Source organism: Melanaphis sacchari, unplaced genomic scaffold, assembly GCF_002803265.2.
Source record: "Melanaphis sacchari strain LSU unplaced genomic scaffold, SCAv2.0 Contig37_pilon_pilon, whole genome shotgun sequence".
Classification (NCBI taxonomy): Eukaryota; Metazoa; Arthropoda; class Insecta; order Hemiptera; family Aphididae; genus Melanaphis; species Melanaphis sacchari.
The window spans coordinates 737,819-748,271 of NW_020271239.1; positions in this window are offsets into that span (position 1 = coordinate 737,819).

Genomic DNA, 10,453 nt, shown 5'->3' on the forward strand with positions numbered 1-10,453 from the left:
AATACGTTATTGATATAGATAACTAGATTAAAACTAGTTTTAATTAATTTTTATTTAGTTAGAATTAGTTGTGTCTAAAATATTATATTAGTGAAAACTAGAATTATCTAGTGAAAATCCGTATTATTTATATTGATAGGTAAAACTAGTTTTAACTAGGGAATAGTAGAAACATTAGTACATATTATTAAGGTAATTATTAAATATAGACTTTTATTATATTATTTATTTCGGCAGGACAAACTATCATGGCATTTAGAATTACATTGAATTTTACTTTTTTTACATAAACAACGTTTTGTTCCGCAAGATGTTTTGCAAGTGCATTTTATAAAGCCTTGCCCTGACCCCGTTGATGCTTTTGTTGCGGCTGCACGGAGGGAAATATGACTTTTTGGAACTTGATTCTTTGTGATAAATTTTTCTTTACATGTTATAAATTCAGACCTGAAACAATTTTTACTGATTACTTACTAATTACTAATTTTATTTTATTTGGTAAATAAAAAGGTGATAATGGACGCACCTACAATAAAGTTTTTCTAGAATTCCATCCTTACATCCGATTCTATATAGATCGTACTCTGTTTTTTCTAAAACTACTCCGATGAGGTTAAGATGATCTGTTTTGCCTTTGTCAACATCTGGAACGTGGATTACCACGTTGACACCAACATCAACCGCAGGAAATTTGTTTTCGGATCGAGTCATCATTCGAGTTGCCTGCTTCTCCAAATTTGCGTGAGCTTCTTTTCTAATTGCATCTATGGTATCTGAAACTTATCAAAGAAATATACCATGTTTATGTATTTATTAGATTTTTTGGTCGCAGTATGAACTATTTATAAGAATCTTTGTTTTAAGTTTTCAATCTTAAACTATAAAAGTTGAACGTTTTATAATTTTTTGACTAAAAAATAATTTTAAAGTTTTCGAAAAATATAGGTAGTTTTTAAAGTATAAAATACGTAAATAAAACATTTATTTTAACCTCTAAAAAAAAAAATTACTGCAAAATAAACATGAATATTATCTAAACTGAATAGGTACCTATAATTTAAAAAAATAATAATTTTTACCTGCAGCTTCCTGTTCAATCGTATTTTCACTTGCAGTCTCAGTACTTATAAGATTTTCAAGTTCATCTTCGACGTTTATTGTAGCAATCAATTCATCGAACAGGTTAGAGGTTACGAGCCCCACTCATGGATCAACCCAATTATTTTCTACGGCAATTCCTTTATTAACGTTTCATATGTGATTTTTTTCAAAAGTTTATTAAAAAGACACCTGGTTAATATTACGTCTGCACAGGGGTCATGAGTATGAGTTATTTTATGATCTTCACTACAAGCTAATTCATGAGTTTCTAATAAATTTAACATTCGACCGTTTTTCTGAAAACTGCCTAATGCAATCTCTGCGATAGTGCATTTATTAATTTGAAGTTGAAGGAAAAATTGTTGATCATTATAACAATCATATGCCCTTATGTTTAAAATTGGGTAATATATGTCTAAACGGTTTAAGAGGAACATATCCATATCTCCATTCCAAAGAACAAAGGCTGTGTTTTGTTCCCCCCGATTGATATAATTTAATATGGTGTTTCTATTTAAATTATTAATAGTTGAGCAACTACTATCATTTATTTGTGATAAACAAATTTTTGCTTTGGTAGATGGCCAACCAAAAAACTTCTTAACATTCTTAATCGCCCAATTTCGTTCGTATTTGGTAATAGGACGAACCTCATCGTTTGTTATTAACAAGGGCCGCCCTTCTAATTTAACAATTTCGCTCTGCTCAAGATGGTTAGTAATCGCCCCGCAAATTAAAACATGATTGTTTCTTTTTAACACAGTGAATTCAAAATCCAAAATGATAAAATTGTATGAATTGTTTCTAAAAAAAAAAAAAAATAAAATAAAATAAAATTAACAACTTAAAGTTAAAAGTTATATCCTTATTAACCTATTTATATTACGATATTATATTCTGATTATTAATTTACTTTATCATTATAATATCGTTTCACATTATTTTTATGAACGGTAATGCCTCGTCTACCACGTTGTATAACTATATTTTCATCTCCTATTACTTCAATTACTTCATATGGTCCTAATCATAAAGAATTAAGTTTGTTTTTATGTGTATTATCATTCAAAAGTACTAAATCTTTCACACGTATATCTACAGAATTCTCTTTTTCATCATATCGCTCCTTACTTTTCACCTTGTGTTCAATTAATTTCTCTCTTGCTAATTTATGCGACACTTGCACATTTTGTTTTAAGTCATTCAAATAATCGTCATAATTATACTGTGGTTCTGGCTCAGATTTTAATTTAATAGGTATTTCCAATGTACGCCCATACACTAATGCATATGGTTGATAATTAGTTGATGTATGTACCGTTGAATTATACACAAAAATGCATACAGAAATAAATGATCCCAATTATTTAAATTCTTATCTACGTAATGTCTAAGTACTCGGCTAAAGTTCTATAAGATCTTTCAAGACCTCCATTCGTTTGTGGTCTGAAAGGACTAGTATTGACCTTATTTATTTTTAACAATTTGCAAACCTCCGTGAATGTTTTACTAAGGAAATCCGTTCCTTGATCCGTCAATATCATTCCCGGTAATCCATGTACACACACAAAGTTAGGTTAACTTGTGTATGTAATATATATGTGTACTTCAGTTATAGTATGTATGTTTAATTTAAATTCTTATTTATTTAAACAATAATAAATTTACAATGCTACATTGCAGATGATTTACTTATTACTTATATAAGCTATGTTTCCAATATTTCTCACATTGGCATATTTATCATTGACGAAATTTAACAACTCAACTTTTTTTTAACTTGAGATAAATTTATGTAGTTATAATAAGAACTCTCTATCAACATTATTTATGTTTTTTTAGGATATTTATGAATATAGCTAGGTAATTGAAACTATATTTATTTTAATCCATTTTAAATGTTTTAGTTAATTACATTTTAAAAACATTTTAATTAACATTAATTAAATGTTTGTAATAAAATATTTGGTACATTATCAGAAATTATATTTTCTAAAGCTTTTACTAATATTATGGTAAGTTAAAGTAATATTATCTCAACTTAAAAAAAAAAAAATATTTTGAGAATATGATTTTAACAATATTCCAACCATATTCTCATATAATATTTCTAGAATCCGAAAAAAGTGGCAAATAAAGACAATAGAACATTCATAGAATGTTTAAATTACATTATTTTAATTCATTTAAAATCTTATTGAAACATTATTTTTAAATTTCTAACATTAAAAAAACATTCTATCAACATGATTTTGCTATCTGGGATATTCCTACTACTAATCCCTCTACCAGTTTAGAAGAAAACTTAACATAAATAATAATTTTATTGTTATATATTGCACTTACGCGACTTCGGATTGATTCACGACACCATTGTCCGACATGTATTGCATGTCGTGCGATTCGTTGTTTGTGTCAAGTTTCAATGTCTCCATGATCAACGGCTATCGTTAACTCAGACGTATATGAAATGCACTGGACGACTAACGTTGACTAATAACAGAAGACAAATGTGATAGGCAAATTTTCGATAGCATCGTTGCAGTAATATTTCAGCGGCTGTGGGTGGTGGGGATGTTCAAGGACAGGCAACGATTCAGCGCTCTATCGGAATTTAATAAGTGGATCTGGTACCGTCGTCAAAAGGACAACAATGGGACACAAGTAACGAAATATAATAATATTACTATACATAATATATATATATATCTTGCACCTCACTCTGCAGCTGTTAAATTTAGGACGATGTATTAGTACGGTGGTGGTATTGTATCATTGACAAAGGCGACGGTCCTGCACATAGGTCGTCCGGTTTTACAGAATTGGGGTGACGAGAGAGGGGAGAGTTGCGGCCTAGTGACCTACACCTCCTTACTGTATACGCCACCTGTTTTGGGTAGTTGTGCTCACTGACCCTTGGATGAATGTTTTTTCATCTACGTGACACGCACCGACCAGCCGAGCCGACAAACTATTTTTGTTAATAAAGGTATCTTACTACCTATTATCCGTGTGTAATATACGATTTTAATTATCCTTGGTTCCACCGGTTTAATCTTCGCTGGTATCATCTGCATGCTTATACAGAGTGCTGTTATTTTTCAGACACAGCCAATAGTCACATATTATTTTCACTTAGTAGTGGATTTGAGATTTCTTTGAGAGAAGCTAAATGGCAAATTATTTTTCTTTCTCTATTCATAATACAAATGAATACATCCAATTTATAATAGCTACCCGGTGTAAATAATATCTGTACATAAAAATATTTTATTTTGCTGAATTTTGTAGAGTCAAATAAAATTGAACTAAGTTGTGGCCATCATGAAAAACAATTTTAAGACTTTCGCCACATTGCAACTCAATAATTTCTAATTGTAAACAATAAAATGGTGTACAATAATTTTACACTAATTATACATTTTTATCGCGAGTTGCCGATCCCAATCTAGGACTGTACATCAACATTTTTCCCCGATGCCAAAATCTCAGCATTTTATTACCTACAGATAAAATTAAGATTTAATATAAACACGTCTATAACCATATAAATATAAACTAAAAATAAGGAATTAAGGGAAAAGATATATATCCCTAATCTTCCCCCTGCAATTGCACCTTTGTTGCCCTCGCCCTTTATATTAATTGTTTTACTCGAACATCATGCTAATTATTGTTACTCGCCGCTGTCAACTTTGAGTTGTAATTCAGTTGATATTTTAACTAAAAAACTGTACCAAAGAAGGTGTTTTTTTGTCTAATAAATGACACCTATTTTTAATTTCTGGGCTACAAGCCGACAACGGTGTTTTGTAAAAATTATGATGTTTGAAACTATTATATAATTTTACTTTATATTATGTTTTATTTCTTATACTTAGTTTTGATAATTTTTTTGTTTATATTTCGTTTAATAATTTGAGTTTGTAAACTAAAATTAATTAGTTAAATTTTCACACAGGGCAATAGGAATATACAGATAGAATTTTGTATATTAGTCAAAATACTGTGTTAATACTACCTTCGCCATCATGTGTGTATAATTTTATTTATGTATATAATTTCATTTATTAATGATCACGCATCGTGTAAATTTGTACCTCAAAATAATTTAACACTGCCATCTCTATATTATTATTACTCTGTGGATTTTCTAAAATAGGAAATCAGTGTAACCATTCACTTATAAAATAAAATATAATAATACGCAGCAAGAAAACAATTAATTGTATTGACTATTGACAACACCTCTCTTGCCATCAAGAGTACTCCTTGGCTATAGGTATGAGCTGAATATTATTTTCATTTTGAACCTTTAAGATACGAAGGATTTGAAAAATAATTATATTTTAATTCTTACTTAAGTTACTTCCATTTTTATTTTTTTATACTTACATAATTTGTATATTGAATGACATTAAAATGTATTTTATTATTTTAATTAAAAAGGTCAAATTAAATTCATAAATTAAGATTGAGTGTATAAAATGTAGAACTGATTATCATTATCGTTTCGAATTATTGCCCATAATAGCTTAAAATGTCAATAAGATAATAATTATTTATACAGTCTTGTAAATATTTTATAATATTAACTTGGTAATTATACAGATATACATATTATGGAAATAAAATATATGAATCATGGAGATAAGACATATTTCGTAGTACCTATCGTTAAATTAAATCTTCTTTTATCTTTATCATATTATTTGGACTTTTTATAATAACGAAAGGTCGATGACTAATTTAATAATTATTTTAATACGATTCCTACTTATCTATGAACCATTAACATTATATTTCAATTTTAAATCAAAATTATTCCCTATGTGGAAAATAATATATTTTTATACAAAAACTAGTAATTCTTACGTACCATGGTTTAGATGACATTATTTAATTTGCAAATACCCAACTCCCTCCTCCGAATATGATATAACGTTGTACTATTTTCATTTTTGATCATACATGTGTTAATGTATCGGTATATCATTGATGTATTCGTATACTTTCACAATTTTTACTAAAAAATTTTCCACGGAAAAAGCAAAATTTTTCATCTAGTATTATGACAAATATAATAAAATAATAATTTAATATTAAAATGTTACCTTGTCTTAATGTCTTATATCAGCGGGTTTTAATTAACACTGGCCCGAAAACATTTTTTTACGATATCAAATATTTCGATTTAAATTACCAATATAATACCAATAACCAATCCAATATTTTATTTCCATGAGCCGATATAAAAAAACTTAACAAACCGATAACCAATGCAATAACTTATAAACCGATGTAAAATATAAATCAAGTGACATATCATTATATCAATATACATAACATATTAGATTTCCGCATGCATAATTAATAATTATTAAAATAAATGAATGAATAAATAATAGTTAATAATTTTAAGTAAGTGAACAAAAAATAAAAATAAAAAAATATTAAATATTAAAATTAATAATAGTCAGACTTCGACTAAATAATAAATATTAATTAAAAAATAAAAATATAACCACTTGATATTTAATAATTATTATCTATTAATAACAAAAATCAAAAAATGACAATTAAAAAAAAATTTCAATCTTAAATCTTCTTTAAACTTTTTATTTTTATAAACAATAGTAATTAATAATTACTATTTAATGTTAACATATTTTAACTTTAAAACATATTTCTGGTTCTTTATTTAGAAAAACTGTTAAGTTAAAACTTTTAATTTATGTGTCTCGGTATCACATATAATTTCGAAAGTATTCACGTATCATTTCTCTTTACTTTTCAAAGTTAGAACGTATGGGAGTAAATATTAAATAATCATTATTTTAAGAGCAAAATAATACATAATATATAATATTATAAAAACGGTATAGTTGCACTATGCGTTTATAGCACATATTAATGACGAAGTGATTACTATATTATGTTTATTAATTTAATATTTATCATGAATCAAATATTTTATATTTACAGTCACTAATACGTGTAAAATTTACTGAAAAAACACTTTAATCTACCATAAATACATTATATAAATACTAGGTATCTGAATTACTCGACTTCGCCCGGAAAGTATTCGACTATTTTATAAAAAAAAAAAAGTGAGGTTAAAAAAACTACTATTTTCTTAATTATATCACTTTAATTTAAATAATATATTTGTATAAATTTCTATTAAGATTAAAATACTTCTTTGTAAACAATATTTTTTGTTCTTTAGTGAGGTGCATATATATCCTACATTTTTATCATAGTTGTAGATTTTTTTGCTATACAGACAGTCCTGAGTTTATAAATGAGGGAAGGAAAATGTTCTTTTTTTAATTTGACGGGACTCAGTATTAAAACATGGACTCAATTAGTATCATACCTAAAATTTCACTGGGACTCGGTTCGTATGCAGCCGTTATGTCAGCGGTACGTATTTTATCGATAAATATTATTAATACAAATATTCAGTGTACATAGTGTCTGTGTACTCGCGGTGCTCGAGAATATTTTTATCGACAAACTTCTCTGAAAAATTCATATATCTACATGCCGATTTCAAAAACACAATAAGACGGACCAAAAGGTCAGGTTACATTTAGCCGGAAACCCACAAGCCGCCGCCTGTTATATAGCTATCATACGCCGCTTATTGTATTCCGGAATTCCGGAATTGACACGTTCAATATTAGAAGACATTCGGAATGTGCCATTCTTAACACCTAGGGGTTTAAAATGTAGCTTATGACCTACTTTTAGATTTACCAAATATATACACGACAAATTTCATGAAAACCGGTCAAGCCGTTTAATAAAACCGATTATTTATATAATTATTACAATATTATTATAATATGCATTTAAAATTGTTTACTGCAATTATTTAAGTAGCGTCGTTACATTATTAACATAATAAATTATTGTTAATTGACAATAAAAATTGTTAATTTCTATCTTGGATAATTGTTTAAGTAAGTTACAATTGTAACCATAGTTCGTATAGTTAGGTTGCCCAACTATAAATAGTTTATGAACTGGCTGTAAGTGTGCCGCGATCGTGGTACATGCGTATAGTGGTATTAGGTATTTATTTTTTTTTATTAGAAAATAATTATAGTAAGTATTAGGTATTAATTTTTGATTATATAATAAATTAATAATAAAAAAAATAATAACTAAAATAAAAATGCCTTTTTTGTTTGCTTTTTATCATTTTATTACTACAGTGTATTTGGGGATGTTGCTGTTATTCACCGATTTATTGTATTGTTCGAATTTGTATTGAATTGAGCTGCTACGGTCGTGGATCGCCAAGGTTAACATATTTTCACTTTATCGTCGTCGCTATAGAAACAGCGACGAACAAAAATATTTTGTTACTTATATAACTTGACCGTTTTTAATGATTATAAGAACAAGAAAAATCTTCTGATATTTAATCAAATAAATAATTATATTAAATTAGGTACCTAGTAGGAAATTTCAAAACGATTTGTAGGTATAGAAGACAATCAAAATAATTTATTTTGCACGAAAATACACGTATTTCATAAATAGCTAATAAATATTTGGAACGTTATATATAATAGGTACATAGAATTAAAATTTATAATTGACAATAAATAGCATTTTTTTCAAATACCTTACACGGAATGCCATTAATACATCATTATATACTAATATAATAAGGTATACCTACGAGTACGTGTAGTCATAATGTGTATTTAATTATTCCGTTTCTTGTTTAGGTTCTACAAATGTGTTTTCTAATAATGTTATTGAATTTTTATTATAGGCATTTGACTATTCGAGATTGAAATTTTAACGAAATCGTTTATTTAACCGAAAAATTATGATAATATTATAAAATAATATAATATACTTGGAGTAATAGACTCACTCTAAACGTGAAATTTTAACTATATTATAATAATATCTGAATTTTCAGAGTTGTTCTGAATTCCCTCCTGAATGTCACTAGATCATCCGATTTAAAACTTTTTTTTTGTCTAGAGAGGTGGGAGGGGGTGTATTGTATTTAAATGTTCCAATTTTCTAACGACACTATTTAACATTTTTCCAATTTTTTTTCAAAAAATTATACCAAATACTTAATATCACTAGAAACATTTCAATATACGTTTTAATTAACAGTTTTTTATTTTTCTTTCCCGATCACATTATTAAACGATAACATTTGAGTAAAAAATTCTACTCATCAATATATCATCATCCGAAAGCAAAATAAATAACCAACCACGGGCGAAGCCGTGACGGGTCGGTTATTTATGTATATCGACTTAAAAAATCCTTTTACTTTTCTTTACATTTTGATGAACAGCCTTGAGATCCGTAATCAAGAATAAGGAAATAGCTTGAAAATAATTATGAATTGGAAAACAAAATTAAAAGCAAAAACATGACTTTATATAAATTCTATTTTTTAAATTAATTTTTATAGCAAAAATATAAAAGAATGTAATTTAATTTCTGCTTGTCACAAATAAAATGTATAAATCATTTTTTTTTTTTAACAAAATAGGTATTGCTTAAATTAAAATAAATAATTGCTTTTTAACAATAAATACGTATTTAAATTTATTGATTTCATAATTTATTCAAAAATACTTGAGGTACCAGTGAGTCATGGAATTTACCTTTACAATGTTAGATACTATCACTTATTTTGATTGAAATTTTACTAGTATAAAAATAAGAAAATGAATAATAGATTAGACAAAATTAAGTTTCATCATATGTCTTGGCATAAAATATTCTTATACTATACATTAATAAGTTGATTGATGTATTTAATAATTTAGTACACAGAAGTGTCAAGTATATTATAATATAGGTAATTAAATTTTTCTTTGCAATTTTTTCATATGTTTTAGCAATAACAAAAAATAAATGAAAAAAACAAATAAGCATTTTTTTATTAAAAATATGAGACTCCTATCTCAGATTAGATCATTCACAAAAAATAAACTTTCAATTGTTAAGTATAACAATTTAGGGTCAAAAAGTATTTATGTTTTATCCGGTGTCCCACAAGATGACCATTTGTCCCCTTGCCTTTTTTTATTATTTATTAACTATATATTCAAAAAAATAAATTAGTCATCGATCTTTCGTTATTGTAAAAGGTCAAAAAATATGATAAAGATTGAAGAAAGTCTAGTTAACAGTACTACGAAATCGGAAATATGTCTTATCTCCATGATTTATATCCTTTATTTATCCGTATAATTATCAAGTTTATATTATTATATATTTACACAGCTGCGTAAACATTTATTGACATTTTAGGTTATTATTATAATTGATGACATTTAAAAAAAATCAAATATTT